At 39.2% G+C, this 19,167-nt stretch overlaps 1 pseudogene; it reads right to left on the bottom strand.

The window, feature by feature from the left end:
- On the bottom strand, positions 1 to 7,211 carry LOC107276882 (UPF0481 protein At3g47200-like; annotated as a pseudogene).
- Positions 7,212 to 19,167: the final 11,956 nt, after the last annotated feature.

Here is a 19,167-nt window from a genome sequence, read left to right as displayed (position 1 = left end):
TTACTTATTCTTGTAGAAGGGCACAATAGTGTAGACAGTCTGCATGACGGTGGCGACGAGCAGGATCACTGCCCCGATAAGCGAGAAGAACACCCATGGGTTGCTGAAGTAGGTGTGTATAAAGCTAGCCCGCAGCTTGTTCAATGGCTTTTTGTAGTAGGCATTCACGTCAGTTAGCACGTCGATTATACTAGAGTCTTCTTTTAGAACTGCACCTTTAGCCAAGGTCTTATTGATCAGATCTGCCACCGCTTTATCGCTACCCAAATCATTCTTGATGATCTCTTTGGATCTTAAATTCTTAATAGTGCCACATCATTGGCGGTGGTGATGAGATAGTCCAAGAAGAACACGAATGCCGTCACATCATTCCCTGCGCCTGGGTGTAGCCGCTCAAATGCCATTAAGTTGAGGAATATGCGCTCGGCATTGTCATCCAAGTAGATCTTGGGGATGTTTAGCACACCGCCTATGAAGGTGATGCCCCCTCCCAATCCCTCTGTAGCACTCAACTGGAAATGAATTCCCGTCTCGTGGAGTTCTGCAGCAGAAGGCATGCTACAAAATGTGTTTGGCCTTTGACGGTGCAGACGGATACCAGTCATGCTTTTCTGTAGAACATCATGGGGATGGAGACCCAAATGATCATTAACTGGCGTGACGCTCGTGACAATGTCGCAAAGAAAACATACCACCCAATTGTTAATAAGACTTGCTCCATCTGCCTGTGGCCATCAATCGTCGAGCAACAAAGCAGGTAGCATTATTAAACTTTTCCAGCATGTACACCTCATTCTTTTTCAGTTTAAATTCATATATAGAAATACTAATTATTGTGCCCAAATTTTTATACAGGAAGGCTAAATGGCTGTCGAATGAATTTTTATAGCTAAATCATTCATGCTTCAATATATTCAGAACCGTTGTTTCATACGTTGTAGTAAAATGTTTCATGAGGTGATTTGACTGTGTTTCAGCTTTTTAAAAGATTGAAACATTTTCGATCTACTTGGTAAAACAACGCCCGATTGACTTCAAAATCTGCATGATGGAAGCCTAAAAAATCATGTGAATCCCATATAGACTTTTTCTCGATGGATTTGTTTCATGCATGTTTCAATATATTCGGAACCGTTGTTTCAAACATTGCAGCAAAATATTTGGATGATTTGATTGTGTTCTAGCTTTTTTAAAAGATTGAAATATTTTCGATCTACTTAGTGAAACACAGCATGATTGAAGCCTAAAACATCATGCGAATCCCATATAGACAACCCCACTTATATATATATATATATATATATATATATATATATATATATATATATATATATATATATATATATATATATATATATATATATATATATATATATATATATATATATATATATATATATATATATATATATATATATATATATATATATATATATATATATATATATATATATATATATATATACACACACACACACATACACACACTAATTAGAGGTTCTCCCAAAAACAACCTCTCGCTCCCCATAACTAGGTAGCCTTCTTACCATCTTGTCTATAGAGCACATCTTAAATTCTTGACTAAATATGTCCATTCATCCTAAAATATATTCACTTGTGCTGTTCAAATTTGTCCTAAATGTAACAATATAGTATTGGTAAAAGATGATTTTTCTAACTAAACTACATATATATTGCTCCTTGGCTTCATTACCATCTAATTAGTTCAGGCCCACGCCACACCCACTCCAAGGATTCAAACTAGTCTTTTGAATTAAGGTTAATTGGATCCATGCCACTGCAAATGTGTCAAATTAGAAAAATGGCACTACTATTCGCGACATCGGCTGGGTGCCACTGAAATTTTGGGAAATTGGATCCATGCCACCCCGTCGCGTTTTCCGTCCTTCCTGTCACACTTTTTGTCCTTCCCGTCACTCTTTCCAGGAGGCCGAGGGCATGGAGGCCATTGTCGTGGGCGGCAGATGGTGGAGCTGACGGGTCGAGAAGGCGGAGTGGCAGAGTTGCCGGCCGGCGTTGTGGCCAGCGGATGGCGGAGACGAGTGGTCGAGGAGGCAGAGTGGCGGAGTTGCCGGCCGGCGTCAAGTACAAAATTGAACTAAATTTGAACAAAATTGCAAAGCTCACAATATTTTATTGAGTGGGATTTCTCGTTCGGATTTTGATCGTGTTTCACATCTCCAAACCGCCAATGAGATTTGGATTGCTTTGTGAAATTTTCATCAAGGAGCTACCAATATTAAAGAGCTTCCTCGGGATCTTATAAAAAAGGAGTACATAAAATTTGAGATGAAATCTGGATAAGCTTTGGATGACTATCTTTCTAGTTTAACAAAATTTTGAGTGATCTTAGATTTATTGGTTCTTCTTATGACACAAATTACACACAATCTGAGGTTTCTTGTCACTTTTTGAATGGTCTTGACATGTCTATTTGGGATATGAAAGTTACATCAATTCAAGAGTCTGTTGATATGCCTACTTTGACTTCGGATTCGCTTTACACAAAACTCAAAACACATGAAATCGATGTTGGTTCTAAATCGATGTTGATTATTCTTCATCAAATTCGAGTGTTCTTGCTTAGATTTATGCCATGTCCGATGAGCAACTTGAACAGTTCGAGGAGGAGGACTTGGCTTTGGCCGCTAACAAGATTTCTTGAGATATGAACAATGTCAGGTAAAGGAAAAGAGGTGGTCCAACTCGTTGCTTTGAATGTGGTGCTCTTGATCACATTCGTTCACATTGTCCTAAGCTTGGGAGAGGCAAGAAGGAAGACAATGGTGGAGAGAAGACCAAGGACAACAATCCCAAGAGCACGTTCAAGGGGAAGAAGACCAAGGAGAATCTCAAGAAGATGTTTGATCAAGTCTATTCCGCTTTTGAGCCACTAAGCGATGTAGATGGTGAGAGTGAAGATGAAGATAAAGGAAAGAACATCTCCGGTATTTGCTTCATGGCACGTGGTGAATCGGATTCAGAGTGTGAAGACAATGAGGTGAGTTCTTTTGAGGAAGCTATTCTTATTTTAAGTGCAAAAAATAAGAAGTGTGAGAAGATGTATAGAAAATAGGAATTTATTATTGAATGTTTGAATTTTGAAATTGCTAGATTAAAATCTCTTATTCCTAATGATGATGATTGCAAAAATTGTCAGGTTTTAATGCATGAAATTTCAAAAATTAGAGATGTCAATGTTGCGCATGATTTGAAAAATAGATCTTCTCTTGCTCTTGGTTTTGCCTTGCACACACGCACTTCGGATGAGTTGTTTTTGAGTAAAAATTTGTTGAAAAAATATCAAATTGCTTTTCATGCTAGTTTGATGTTTAACATGATTTGTGCCAAAAAGTTAAAACAACAACATGGTGTTTTAGATTGCTCAACTTGCACACTTAACAAGATGAAACTAAAAGATGCTTTAGGTCGTGTTGAGTACATGGAGGATATTGTGAAAACCAATGAAGTGCTTTCTCGCCCCAAATGTCGTAAGAGCAAAGGAGTGATGGTAGATTGTGAAAATTGTGCTAATTTGAAATATGATGTTTCTTATTTGAAAAGTTCTTTGCAAAGATTTTCTGATGGTAAGAAACAACTTAATATGATTTTGGATCAATCTAAAGTGACTAGTTACAATATGGGTGTTGGTTTTGATGTTCATGACTATTTCACCAAAAATCAACCTAATGTTTTGAGTGAGACTGAACATAGTGAAATTCTGACAAAACCAAGGGCTAAGAAAACAGTTTTCAAGTCTGCTGGAATTATGCCCTCTCTTTCTACAACTCTAAAAGAAACAAAAACAAATCTATCAAAACCATCTTCTTCTAAAGAAAAATATACTTGTTCTTTTTTTTGGTAAAGATGGACATCTTGTTGGTTTTTGTTTCAGATTAGCTCGTAAACAGAAAAAAGAGAGGGAAATTGCTTTTGCAAAATCAAAGTGGCAAAAATCTGGTTTTCCCTCGAGGAAACCGGTCAGACCGCAGTGGGCCCCGTGGTTAGGCCGGCGACCGATCAAACCGGCGGCTGTGCTTTGGTCAGACCGTGCACCGGTCGTACCGGTGGTACAGAAGCAGTCAAACCGGCCCCCAGTCAGACCGGCTATTGTACTTCGGTCAAACTGGCCTTGGAGAAATTTTTCTGAAAATTATCAAACTGTTTTTGCACGAGGATATATGCCTATTGGATCTACTGCTCGTGTGTCTCAGTACTGGATTCATTAATTTCTTTTATCTAACCCCAGTACTGAGGCTTCGACATATTCTTGTGTGTAGGCTTTGGTGGCGAGGAAGGAGAACGTGTGGATCGTGGATTCCGGTTGTTCACGGCACATGACAGGTGATAAAAAATTGGTTCTCCTCCCTTAAACAGGCATCCAAAACGGAATTGATTATCTTTGATGATGCTTCTGCTAGTGCCGTTCTTGCTACAGGTTTGGTCAAGGTAAATAAAAAGTTTAAATTGAGAAACGTGGCTTTGGTTGAAGACTTAAAGTATAATTTGCTTTCAGTTTCACAAATTGTTGATGAAAATTTTAAGGTTCAGTTTAAGAAAACTAAAAGTAAAGTATTTGATTCTCGTGGTGATTCTGTGCTGAATATTTCTCGCTATGGAAGAGTGTTTAAAGCTGATTTTGAAAATCCTGTTTCACCTGTGATAACATGTTTGGTTGCTAAGTTTAATAGGGATGTGATGTTTTGGCATCGTAAACTTGGACATGTTGGTTTTGATCATCTCACGAGGTTAAGTAGTTTGTATCTTGTTCGTGGTTTGCCTAAACTTAAGAAAGATCTTGATTTGATTTGTACACCGTGTCGTCATGCTAAGATGGTTGCTTCTTGACATGCTCCAATTGTTTTTGCGATGACCGATGCACTGGGACAGCTATTACACATGGACTCTGTTGGTCCAGCTAGAGTGCAATCTGTTAGAGGAAAGTGGTATGTGTTGGTTATTGTTGACGATTTTTCTCGATATTCTTGGGTTTTCTTCATGTCAACTAAGGATGAGGCTTTTCAACACTTTCATGGTCTCTATCTTCGATTGGATCTTGAATTTTCTGGTTCTTTGAAAATAATTTGAAGTGATAATGGTGGTGAGTTTAAAAATGCTTCATTTGAATAATTTTGCAACGAAAAAGGTCATGAACATGAATTTTCTTCTCCTCGTGTTCCGCAACAAAACAGTGTTGCTGAAATAAAGAATCGGGTTTTGGTTGAGATGGCTAGAACGATGTTGAATGAGTATCACACTCCTAGAAAATTTTGGACTGAGACGGTTAATACTACATGTTATATTTCAAATCGGGTTTTCTTCAGGTCAAAACTTGGAATAGCTTCTTATGTGCTTCAACCCAAAGTTTCACATTTGCGTGTTTTGGGTTGCAAGTGCTTTGCCTTGAAATATGGAAATTTGGATAAGTTTGAGGCACGCTCTACCGATGGAATGTTTCTTGGTTACCCCGCATATTCACGTGGCTATCGTGTACTTGTTTTGGAAACTAACAAAATTGTTGAGACTTGAGAAGTTACTTTTGATGAGGCTAGTCCAGGTACTAGACCAGAAATTACATGTACATTGTCACAGGTTTAGGGGGAGGACGGTCATATTTTTGAAGACGAGAGCGACGACGATGAGGCCGGTCAGACCGGGCGCCAGACCAGTCAGACCGCCGGCACACCTCCGGTCAGACCGGCACAGGACGTGCAGTCAGACCGGCACAAGACGTGCAGTCAGACCGGCTAGGGTCGTAAGGTTCCGGTTCTATTGATGCTGATTGTGATGGTCCTCCAGAAGCTACAACTTCGACCAGCACTGGTACAGAACATGAAACAATTTCAGAAGTCGCCGCTTCTTTGCATATTCAACGACGACATCTGCTGGAACAAACAATTGGTAATCTAGGTGAGCGGACTATAAGGTTTAAGGTAACGACTCATGATGTTTGTGTAAATTCTGCATTTGTTGCTTCTTTTGAACCAAAGATGTTACTCATGCATTAACTGATGAATCGTGGATTAACGCCATGCATGAAGAACTTGAAATTTTTGAGAGAATTTTTTTTTTTTGAATTTAGTTGAATCACCTTCTGGACATAATATTATTGGAACCAAGTGGGTTTTCAAAAATAAACAAAATGAGGATGGTTTGATTGTGAGAAATAAAGCTAGACTTGTTGCTCAAGATTTTACCTAGCTAGACACCGGCTGACAGACCGGCAGCATCGCGGCGGTCAGACCGGTGGGTCAGTGGCGGTCAGACTGGCGGCGACTTCAGGTGTGGCAGCTGATCTCAGCTGTCCAACCGGAGAATCAATCTCGGTCAGACCGACGCATCACATTCGGTTAGACTGCGATCCGTCGAATTTGAGGGTAATTTTTATTTCCGCTAAACGTTTTGGTTCTTAGGTACACCAACCATTCACCCTCTCTGGTTGGCTTAATTTTTAATATTCGATCCTACAGAAAGGTTCCACAATTATCACGAAATAAAACTACAAAAGTATGGTTGTTAATCCTCCTTAATTAGCAACTAATTAAAAGATGCTCATGAAGAAAAATGCATGCATGCACGTATGGCAATTACTCAAGCTCATGAATACGTACCAGCTGAAAATCGTGGTTATATGCAGCACCGATAAGTTTCTGGAGAAGGAGAAGAGGTAGCTGGTTCTCCATCAAGATCACGTCGGATTTTATACCGCCGAACAAGTACAAGCAGCCGTGCTCGCTGAAGACAGGGTCATCAGGTTCATAGTCCTCGACTCTCCCATTTTGCTCAAACGCCCTCGCCATCTCTAGCAAGAAGCAGCCGTCCTTGAGCATCATCTCCACGAAATCTGTACCTTGGTACCATTTGTCCTCTAAATTTTCGTACGTATCCTGAAGCTGCAACTTTATCTCCTCAACGACAGCGACGAAATAATCAAGAGGCCTCCCACTCCTGTTGACCAAGTGTGCCACCGCGCGGCACTTGTGCTTCTCCATCGGCATCAACGCAGGATCACCGTGATGGAAAGGCCCCAGCGACACCACCTGAGGCCGGTAGGCGTCGGGGTTCGTCATGTTCTTGATGTACTGCGGCACCCGGTAGATGGAGTGCCCCGGCATCGATCCTCGCGGGCTGCCGTCGCCGGCGTCACCGCGGATGTACCTCTCGATCTCTGCCACCCAGCGAGAGCTCATGGCCATCAGCTTGTTGCCATTTGATTTGGCTGTTTGTTGTTCATGGGACTCGGACTCAACTCAACAGGCCGTCGCGCGCCAGGCCTCTATGTATACTGTGTCCAGCCTATACCAGTCGTTGACCCAGCCAAGTCGTCACGGTCCCACAGTGATCTTCTCATATGGCCGGCAACAACTTGAGGAATCAACATATTGTTAGACTAATTAAGAGCGCAGTCATCTGTGTCTCAGCAACTTGATCAAGAGAGAGGCCGGTTAACTAGTTACCAAAGGAAAACCACACCAGCGCGCGCGCGCACGCTACCAGCGCCAAGTACGCTGGGCTGGCGCGGGCCTAGCTATACACATGGTTTTGCCGTTTCCATTAAACAACTGGGATGGCTAATTCGCGCGCGCAGACCAGCAAGTACTCCCTCCGTTCCCTAATACAAGGGATTTTAATATTTTATTTGTACTATTTGACCAATCGTCTTATTTAAAAAAAATTAGAATTATTATGACTTACTTTATTACTCAAAATATTTTAAGCACAATTTTTTGCTTTTTATATTTACATAAATTTTTTTATTAAGATGAGTGATCAAACAGTGCAAAGTAAAATATCAATATCTCCTTTATATTAGAGGACGCTGGACGCAGGGAGTATTTGATTCCGCACAGACGACTAATTCCGACCGCCCGCAGCATGCATGTATATGACAGTCGGGGGCCCCACCTTTGTGTATTTTTACTCTTAACTTGGGCATTTGGGCAAGCATTCTCATTGATTGTTTTATAAGAACAATGTCAAAAGAAGTCACATCTCACTGTTTCTATTTAAATGATACTAAATGATGAGAATATATTTCAGATTTAAAATAACACTTTGACCAATTAACATATAAATTCTTCTATTGTCACCCTTACTTATTACTATGTTTTAAAAAGCCGAGTCAATTACATATGTACCAATAAAATAATAAAATAAGCCTAACACATCACTAATATACTAAAATATTCACTACTTGCGTTTCATGTCATACTTATTTCTAAATCCATATATAAATATCGTAAAAATACAACCACTTCATTCCATTAGCACCATTAAAGTTAAATACGAATCTAAAGCCGATAGTAGCAGATTTAGCATATTTTCTTTCTCTGTTGCTTGAAACATAGGACCCGTATCGATGTAGCAATGCTCTTCAAGACCAGCTTGTAGCACAATTTTAATGACTAATTTATTATCGAACGCTCATATAGTATTGCATTGGTAAGTAGGAAGTTAAGCACTATTAGCGATGATGATCTTCATTGGGCCCGTCTTAAGTCTTAACATAGCCATATGTTACATACTATACTTATAGTACCGTGGCAAACTCTGTCGTCCATGTTTGGTGTCCTTTAGGAAAGGACAAAGACAAGATGGAGGTGATCAAAATAGTTTTTTTAAATGTTTTAAGAATATTTGTGGTATATTGTAGACACAGTTTGTTCGTGGTGTTGATCATTACTACTTAATTTTTTATGATACAGATAGAACACTCTTTCTTAAAATGAGTGAGGTTAGTCATTCGAGGATACTTAAAAAAAGTATACCTAAAGAGCTTACCACTAAGATAATATCCAGAACACCCTATTATTGTTTATATTTTAACAAATATCTTAGTTTTGACCTTCCTACTCAAAGGATTATTACTTTTTGCACCCTACCTGCTAGCTTCAAAGCGGCCTAGTTTGTTTTGAAGACCTATTCATAATCAAATCAGACACTTTACTAATTTGAAGAATGTATTTAATTTTCTAAACTTATTCACAACATTTGGTCTGTTGGAGTACACTTATAGTCACATCATCAGAGTTTATGATATATATCCATCAATTATATCTCACATATTGAAATTCCTTTAAGTATAAGAAAATATATCATGAGTAATTTATTGGGCATGTTACTTCATTGTTCATTTGTGTCAACTATTTCCAAAGGAAAAAAATATGACCATAAATCTCATGCAGGATTAATTAAGGGGTTACATTATATATAGAAGATTTGGATAAATCTCATGGCTGGAATTATTATGATAATTTGTTTTCCTATCTATGTACTAGTTATGCTGCTCACTTCTCGAATACCAATCAAATAGTTATGAAAATATCAAAAAAAAATGGAAAATATTAATCTCAAACAAATTATAACTAAATTAGATCTACTTGAAAAAACACAACTAAATCGTATTGTTTTCAATTTTAACAGATGTTGATTTAAATTAGTGTTGCATATCTGTGAGGTGATATTTCACACTCTAAAATATGATATGATTTAAAAATTATCATACAACTAACTATTGTATGTCGGCCCCATGTGACCTGATGTATTTAGGATCACAATCTAAGTTGTATAATTTAATTAAAGGAATACAACGGGATCACAAATTGGATATATAATTTCAAAATAATTTAGAAAATGGTTTAAAGAAAGTTAATTTTGGATATTTTATATTTTTATTATAGATCTTAGTTTAACTACATATATTTATTTTGGTGAAGTAATATATTTTATCATTATATTGTTGAAAATCATATTTTAAAGATGTATGTTTTTTTGCTGTCTTTCACACCTCTATCCCTTATCATTCCTCTTTGTGATACCTCGGTAACTGTGCTCCTTTAGCTTAGAGTCTGATCCATTAGTGACTAATGGTCCTACCTAATCACATTTGCTAGCCACTTAGGCCCTGTTTGGTTCATGGGACTAATCCATTAGTCACTCTATTTAGTCCCTTTAAGTCCCGAATAATTCAGACAGGGGTGAGACAGGGGTGACTAAAAGTGACTAAAAGTGCATATTGGTACTCAAATCCACTAGTCCCTCTTGGGGGTACTTATAGGGACTAAAGTGGTAGCATCTATCTTCTCTCTCGATCGACGTGCCTTTAGTCCCAGGATCCAAACAGTAGGGGACTAAAATTTTTAGTCCAGGGACTAATTTTAGTCTAAGGACAAAAAGATCCAAACATGACCTTAATCATGTAGGCTTGATTAGGGTTCTCATCAACATATTATAATCGGTGTGATTAACCCAGCAATACATAAACATGATTAATATGAGTAGGCTATTAGTATCACTACTGGAGAATGTCTCTTCTCTCCCGGTTCGCAACCCCTGTAGTCTTGGGTTGCCAACCAGAAGAGGAATCCAGGACTAAAGATGACGATCTTTAGTCCCGGTTTATATGCCCAGGAGTAAAGATGCATCTCTACAACCGGGAGTAGAGATTTTTTTTTCTTTTTTTTATTTGCTTGTGGATTATTGTTTTTAGCTATGTGCACTTGTTTTTCAGCCGAACTCATCCATAGATCATCTCCCATCATCCCAAATCATTCACACAACAAAATCATCATCCACAACAACATATATAGTCAACAAAAAATCATCCACAAATTAAGAGGGGAAAAAAGGGGGAAAAATAAAAACATTTGGCCAGCCGGCCGTCCGCATGCGCCCGGCTGCCTGCCGCCCGACGGTCGCTGCGGCCCTCCACCATGCCCCTCTGCGCCGGCCGCCGGCCGCGCCTCCCCACAAGCCCGCCCTGCTCACTCGCCCTCTGCCGCAAGCACGTGAGAGGATAAGAGTAGAGAGAGGAAAGGGAGAAGATTAGAAAAGAGAGGAGAAGGATAAGGGAAGAGGTGGTTGTTAGAGGATAAGTGCGAGGGATTATATAATATGCGCCAGTTTTTAGTCTCGGTTGGTGTTTCCAACCGGGAATAAAAAGAGTAGGGGGCGGACATTTTTTCAACTGGGACTAAAAATGATCTTTAGTACCACTAAAGATCATAAAATGGATATGGGCTTTTCAATCGGGGCTAAAGATGATTTTTAGTTCCTGTTCTTTTTGGAACCAGGCTATTATAGTTTTCGGCTGTCCCAGCAAATATCAGTTCTCCAGTATTGTCTATTACCTACACTGGTGATCCGAGCTTGTCTAAATTCTTATCCCTGTTTATGTTTATATTATTTATGCTCTCATGAAATTATTGATGTATCTCTTGACCCAAACGAATCCTTGTCTTGACATGAACAACCCCAAGATATACATTGTACTATATTGTCAGATATTTATCAATGACACAGATGCTGTAAAAACACGAGGGAACTTCCAAGAGAAGTTTATTTGCTGCGTATGGAAGGCAGTGGAAGGAGGTAGAGTGGCTATAAATAGAGGTTTGAGGAAAGGACATCCTCTATCTCCAATTAAGTTCCCCAATAGAGCTTGAGCTCTTTTAAAACTGGAAAAAAAAGAACACCTTAGGACAAATTGTTTTGAGTTGTTTTGTTTGAATGGGTGGCTTTTCAACTCCATATCCTTATTATTTATATTTTGTTCATGTAAATGTCACTTAGTTCCATAATCATAAAACCTAACTCTGGGTTAGGTTATGCTCATGCAACCTAATGGGAAACTACCGTCTCATATCAACCGAAACGAAAACCACTGTAAAACATAGTTCACACTGTTGGGATTTGGGATGTAAGTCGGGTGGGCTGTTTTTGCTGGCAAGGAAACCCACCTTTCAATTGAAAAAAAAAGCATTCTTTGACTCCCTTATCTATGTTCAGAGTTTTGTTCTTACCCTCCAAACGTAAAATCGGGTAGATTGACCTCTAAATATTAAAATCGGTGCAAACTATGTCTCTTGGTGGTTTGGGAAGTGGTTTTTTGTTGACGTGGAGATGTTGACTTGATCTTCGTTTCACGTAACGACTTAGTGCTTATGTGGCATTATAATTAAAAATATATATGCGACGTCCATTTATCATTAAAAAAAATCATGGGACCCACATGTCATCCTCTCTCTTGTTCCCTTCTTCATGCTCCCACTCTTATATATATATATATATATATATCATATGGGGCACCATGGTATCAAATGCACAAAATCACTCAAATTTTTCAAAATTTTCAAATTGTGAGTATATACCTAGTTATAATAATTCGATTCATACCTATACCTATCAACAAAACAACTCAAATTTAACTTTGTTTCACAATCCATGATTACATACCTAACTAATTATATGTATGGATGCTATATACCTAGAATCAAAATCTAACAAAAACAAGTTCAAATTCAGTTCAAACTTGCTTTGAACTAGTTAGTAAAGTAGTTAATGTTAATACCTAAGTAATTGAAAAAGTTTCATACTCATTTGAATTGGGTATATACTCAATTTCAATAATGGTGCCCAGGCACCATGGAGCACCAAACAAATTTACTAACTACTTTATATATATATATATATATATATATATATATATATATATATATATATATATATATATATATATATATATATATATATATATATATATATATATATATATATATATATATATATATATACAAAGGCTTAATAAGGAAAAATTTCTCTCCTTGGAGTTGTGCAGCCTTCTATGTAGAAATTTGCAAGCAAGAAATAAAAAACTTGCTATACAAAGGCTTAATAAGGAAAAATTCCTCTCCTTGGAGTTGTGCAGCCTCCTATGTAGAAAATGCTGCTGAAAAAGAACGAGGAGTTCCTCGGCTAGTTATCAATTACAAACCTCTCAATAAAGTTCTACAATGGATAAGGTATCAAAAGAAGAGGATAGATATAAAACTGCCTTTACTACTCCTTTTGGTCATTATGAGTGGAACGTAATGCCGTTTGGTTTAAAAAATGCTCCTTCTGAGTTCCAAAAAATCATGAATGAGATTTTCCTTCCCTTTACATCCTTCATTATAGTTTATATAGATGATGTTTTAATATTTTCCCAAGATGTTGACCAACATTGGAAACACCTTAATATATTTTATAAAATTATAGTTCAAAACGGTTTAGTAGTCTCTGCTAAGAAAATGAAACTTTTCCAAACTAATGTTCAGTTTCTCGGTTATAAAATTCAATATGATCAAGTCCAACCAGTAGCAAGAGTAATAGAATTTGCAGAAAAATTTCCGGATGAGATAAAAGATAAAACACAGTTGCAAAGATTTCTAGGGTGTTTAAACTATGTCTCCGATTTTTATAAAGATCTTGCAAAAGACAGAAAGATTTTAACCGAGAGGTTAAAGAAAAAGCCTCCAGCTTGGACAGCTAAACATACTCAAGCTGTTAAGAAGATCAAAGGTAAGGTCAAAACCTTGCCCTGTCTTTATATTCTAGATCAAGATGCCTTCAAAATTATCGAATTAGATGCCTCAGATCATGGTTATGGAGGAATTCTTAAACAAAAAAAGGATTCCAAAGAGCAGCTGGTCAGGTTCACCTCTGGGACCTGGAATGAGGCTAAAAAAAATTATTCAACCATCAAAAAAGAAATATTGGCCATAGTAAAGGTCATATCAAAATTCCAAGGAGAATTATTGAATCAAAGATTCTTGCTGCGTATAGATTGTAAGGCAGCAAAAGATGTCCTCCAAAAGGATGTGGAGAACTTAGTCTCCAAACAAATCTTTGCCAGATGGCAAGCAATATTATCATGCTTTGACTTTGAAATAGAATATATCAAGGGAGAATTAAACTCCCTACCAGATTTCTTATCTCGTGAATTTTTACAGGGCTATGGCACCTAAAAGGGACTTATCAGCCCAAGGGAGAACTACAGAAAGTTCACCAAATAAGCATAAATATAATGAACTAGGAAATATCATTCCTAGAACCCCTACAGTTCAAGAAAAGTATGGGAATAATTCATCTTATATCCTCAATATAGAGGAAGTAATTCTGCCATTAGAATTTGGAGACTCTGATCTCAATATTATCAAGATTATGGGAAAGTATTTCCCACAACACCAATATTTTATCCCTGAATATCCAGGGAAAGATCAAAATTATTATGAGACCATATTATGCGAGACAAGAAGTGCACAGATATTCCATACAAGGAATGGTGATGAATTGGGATTCACAAAATTATTGATCCAAAAAATTATAAGTATCGATGATTGGGATAAATCATCAAATCCTTATGTAGCCAGGACTATATATTCTACATCCTGTGCAAATAAAAGATATAACTATTGGGATTATCAGAAGGCCTGGGAAAGAGTACTCCTCGTACAAAATTCCCAGATGAAGCATTCATGGTTTATTCACTTCAAAGAAGGATGTGAGGAGATACCGCTGTGGTTTTTCAGTAATTGGTGGCTGAAAGCAGGGGCCATTCCTGAAATTCTACCACAAGAAATCATCAAAGTTATTACACAAGAATCAAAAAAGGATCTCAAGGAATATCCTTTTATCGTTATGCAATTTTGTGCCGAAACAGGGATGCCTTGGATACTAAAATGGGACCTCAATATTCAAAGAATGGAGTTCCCAGCAACCTTAAAGCGAAACTATTATGCAAGATGGTGGGATAAGTTTGCAATCACACCAGTAATTGAAGGAAGAAAGTTTCGAGCCAAAAACAAGAAATCTCATGTGGCTCAATTAAAAGAAGATATAACAAGAGAATTATTAAAGGCAAGACCCGAGTTGACAAAGGGAGAATTGCAACTTCAAGTATATGAAACTATGTTTAAAAGATTGGAAGAATCACCAAAATCTAGTTCTACATGCAAAAGTCTAGACGAAGATATGGTACAATGCAGCCAAATTAAGCCATCTTCGCCAATACCTCCTTATTACTCAATTAAGCAAGATAATGATTCAGATGAAGGAATATCAGATTTCAATCCAACACACATTTAGTAAAGATATGACGACAGATCTTGTCACCAAGATAGACCCGAGTTGACAAAGGGAGAATTGCAACTTCAAGTATATGAAACTATGTTTAAAAGATTGGAAGAATCACCAAAATCTAGTTCTACATGCAAAAGTCTAGACGAAGATATGGTACAATGCAGCCAAATTAAGCCATCTTCGCCAATACCTCCTTATTACTCAATTAAGCAAGATAATGATTCAGATGAAGGAATATCAGATTTCAATCCAACACACATTTAGTCAAGATATGACGACAGATCTTGTCACCAAGATAATGAATAAAGATCTTGTCATCCCCGACAAAGATCACTATTCAAGATAAGGAATCTATACTATTCCAGATAAGATAAGTCTATGGTCAAAAGGCGATATTATGACATCTTTATTGAAGGTCAAAAGCGTCATCATCAAAGATTCTCTCCATGAACTTTAAAGGGATATCATGAACTCTTTGAAGTCAAAAGAGATATCATGAAGATTCTCTACTGAGCGCTATATAAGGGGCTCACTATCACATTTCAGAGGCATCGCATTCCACACACAACACATCTCACTCAACCATTCCTCTCACCGCTCCACTAGCCATCACACTCCACTCCACTCCATCTAAGTGTTAGTACTATAGTATAACCTAAATAAAAGACTCATGAGAGTCTAAGTGTGAGAGTCTATGTAAGAGTCTTTGTGAGAGTCCTGTACCTGTATAATTAGGAACGTGTTGTACCATGTCCTTGGTGTAATCTTCAGAAGGATCTACCTTCAACCTATCAAGGTATATGAATGAACACCTGAACCGTTCTATATAAACCTACTATGTTCTAAATATCTAATTTTATATCTTGTACATAATTCGTATTTACAGCTTGTCTTTATTTCCTGTACTGCATTTATGTTTGCATAATAATAATAATAATAATAAAAAAATTAACAACCTGGATTGCCATCCAATTGTCACATACTAATCTCACATCCAAGATTGCATATAGATAAGCATTCCTATCCTCATATCTGGTGACTAGACCCCTAGTCACTGCCCTGGGTTAGAGCTGGCAGTGACTAGGGGTCTAGTCACCAGATATGAGGATAGGAATGCTTATCTATATGCAATCTTGGATGTGAGATTAGTATGTGACAATTGGATGGCAATCCAGGTTGGTAATTTATTATTATTATTATTATTATGCAAACATAAATGCAGTACAGGAAATAAAGACAAGCTGTAAATACGAATTATGTACAAGATATAAAATTAGATATTTACAACATAGTAGGTTTATACGAACGTGTTGTACCAAGTCCTTGGTGTAATCTTCAGAAGGATCTACCTTCAACCTATCAAGGTATATGAATGAACACCTGGACCGTTCTATATATATATATATATATATATATATATATATATATATATATATATATATATATATATATATATATATATATATATATATATATATATATATATATATATATATATATATATATATATATATTATATATATATATATATATATGTGCGCGGTGGCGGAGGCTGGCGGGTGAGGGATAGAGCAGCGGACAGCAGAGGTCCAGGAGATTCAGGGCGATGATGGTGTCGGTGGCGACGGAAGCCTCTTGAGCTCGGTGGTCATGCCATCCTTCTTCTCCACCCTAACCCTTCTTCCTCTTTCTTCTCCCGGTCATCACGGCTCCCTCTCCTCCTCCCATGTTGGCAAGAGGCATGGCGCCACGAGCCTCTGGTGGTCGATGGATAACACGGGAATGCTCTTGGAGTCTGGCCAGAGATTCACCAGCGACGGCGACGACACGCACCATGCGGCGACTTGGAGCACGCGGGACTGGGAGAGGGGCCTCCCTGGAGGATGGGAGCGAATTGGAGAGGAGAAGGTGGGGGTGGTTTGTGGCAGCGAGAGAGTCAGTTCTCCATTACCATCGCCATCAGGGTTTCAAATTTTGAAAGGGTTTCTGCCGGAGGGGAGCGAAAGAACCGAAATTTTGACTGATTTTGAATGGATTTGAATAAAATTTGACCAAATTCACAAAACTTTGCAAAAAACCGAAAGTTTCGGGCGAGATATGAGCATTTCGGTGGGGGGCGAAATTTCCAAAATTTTAGAAATTTCGAACCGAAATTTCAAACCCTGATCGCCATCTCAACTCCCCCAACGTTAAGCTGGTCTGCGTGCTTCTCCAGTCCAAGAGGATGTGCCCGATGACATCCCCTGCGCAAAGCTGCATTACACCTCCATATCTAGTGGTCGTGGGGAATGGGATCAGCAAAATTAATGCTGCAACCCCGAATGATGCCGGGAAGAGGAAGAAAAAGGCGGTCGAGGTCGAGTCGAGGACTCGAGAGGTCGCGATCACCGTGGCCGGCGTCGCCGTGCGGTGCTCGCGGTGGCTGGGCTGGTGTTCTACCTCGCCATCATGAGGAAGCGCGGCGGGAAGACGCACGCCACCGTGCAGCTTCGGTGAGTCATCAACGCTGAGCCTCTGCCATGACTTGGAGGGGACGGTGAATCGGTGATGATGCTGGTGCCGGAGGAAGAGTCATGCTGGTGCCATGACTTCCGGCCACATTTCTTCTGCTGCTGTGGTGACAGAACCACCTTCCCCATCACCCAGCAATCCAGCATCCACCGAAGTCCCTCCGCCGCTCTTGCCGCCGGCCGATCGTACTAGTCTCCAATTGCCCGTCGTCATCTGAGTTCGTCGCTTTCTTCGATCCCCTGCCTCCGGGCATGGTGAATATGCTTCACTCGTAGGATTTTCTCAGATAAGGTATTTTTTACCCGGTCTCTACATCCAATCGAATATATGTAACCTTTTTAAATTAGGAATTTAGCTTATCAAACAAGGAACTTAGCCATCAAATAACCTAATCTAAAATTTGCTCCTATAAAGATTTGAACTCAGGACCTTGAGATGCATCTCTAGTAGGATAGCAAGCTTTGTTGTATTTTGTATGCGCTTGGATCGCCAGATGAAAAGCATGGTGTGCCGTTATTGCATGTAGGGTTGATTTGGAAGAGTGAGCTGTCACTACCACAGAAAAGGTCATTGGTGCCGTTGGGAACCCCACAAAGGTCGCAGTTTTCTCAACTGACACCACCAAGGCGGCACTGACTAGAACACTCACAGGTACCGGTTTTGGAACCGGCACTTTTGAGGTATAAGATTTGCAAAAAAAAATCCAGCTCTGCTCAAATTGAGCCAAACTGATGCATCAAAGCAACCCAAAAAACATCCAAAATCTACAACAATCAACAATCAACAACAACACATGGGAGTCTAACGGATCTGGCGGAGGGGAACCTGCCGCAGTCGTCCATGGGAGCCCGTTGCCGCCGCCACCGCCGCCGGATCTGGCAGAGGGGAGCCTGTCACCGCTGCACGTGGAGCGCTGCCGCTGCTGCTGCCTCCCCTCCCGCTAGATCTGGCGGAGGGGAGGGTACCGCCCGCCGCTGCCACCTCTCCTCCCACCGCCGCTCGCTGCTGTAGCCGCCTCCCTCCCGCCACCGTCCACTGCTGCCGCCGCCTAAGAGAGAGAGAGAGTCGAGCGAGCGAGAGAGAGAGAGAGAAGGTGTGAGCGTGAGAGAGGAGGAGAGGGGTTGGTCCGAGTGGATAAGGACACCCCCTCACCTCCCACTCAGCGTTTTATCCCCATGCAAAAAAAAGAAAAAAACCGCCCGTCTCTCAGCTTGGCTCGGCTCGTTTGATAGGGTGTCAGTTTTTCTAAAAAACCGGCACCAATAATGTATTATAGATGTCGGTTTTTAACTAGCCAACACTTATCATATATTAAAGATACCGTTTTTCTAAAAAAGGCACCTAACCGACACCTACAGTGTATTAAAGGTGTCGGTTTTATTTTTTTTCAGCTTTTAAAGGATGAAAAGCACTATAGGTGCTGGTTTTAGCTGTTCCGGCACCTATAGTGCTGACTTGTGTGTACCTTTATTAGCAGTGTGTACTGCTGTAGGGTTGTTCTTGCACGTTCTTGTGTGTGTGTTTTTGTTGCTCTCTTTCCTGCTCTATGCAATCTTTCTTTGCGGCAATATTTTACTTCCATTCCTCTTCGTTATGTTGGTAGGATTACCTGCCGGATTATTTTGTTCCATGCAATTATGTGAAATTGTCATGTAGAACCTGTTGTTGATGGATCCAAATAACCTGTTCCTCATGAACCTGCGTTCGATGGATCAATGTATTTTGCCATTGCGGCAG

This window comes from Oryza sativa, chromosome 11, assembly GCF_034140825.1.
Source record: "Oryza sativa Japonica Group chromosome 11, ASM3414082v1".
Lineage (NCBI taxonomy): Eukaryota > Viridiplantae > Streptophyta > Magnoliopsida > Poales > Poaceae > Oryza > Oryza sativa.
Note: the sequence above shows the minus strand (reverse complement) of the source record. Positions and strands in the feature narration are given on the sequence as shown.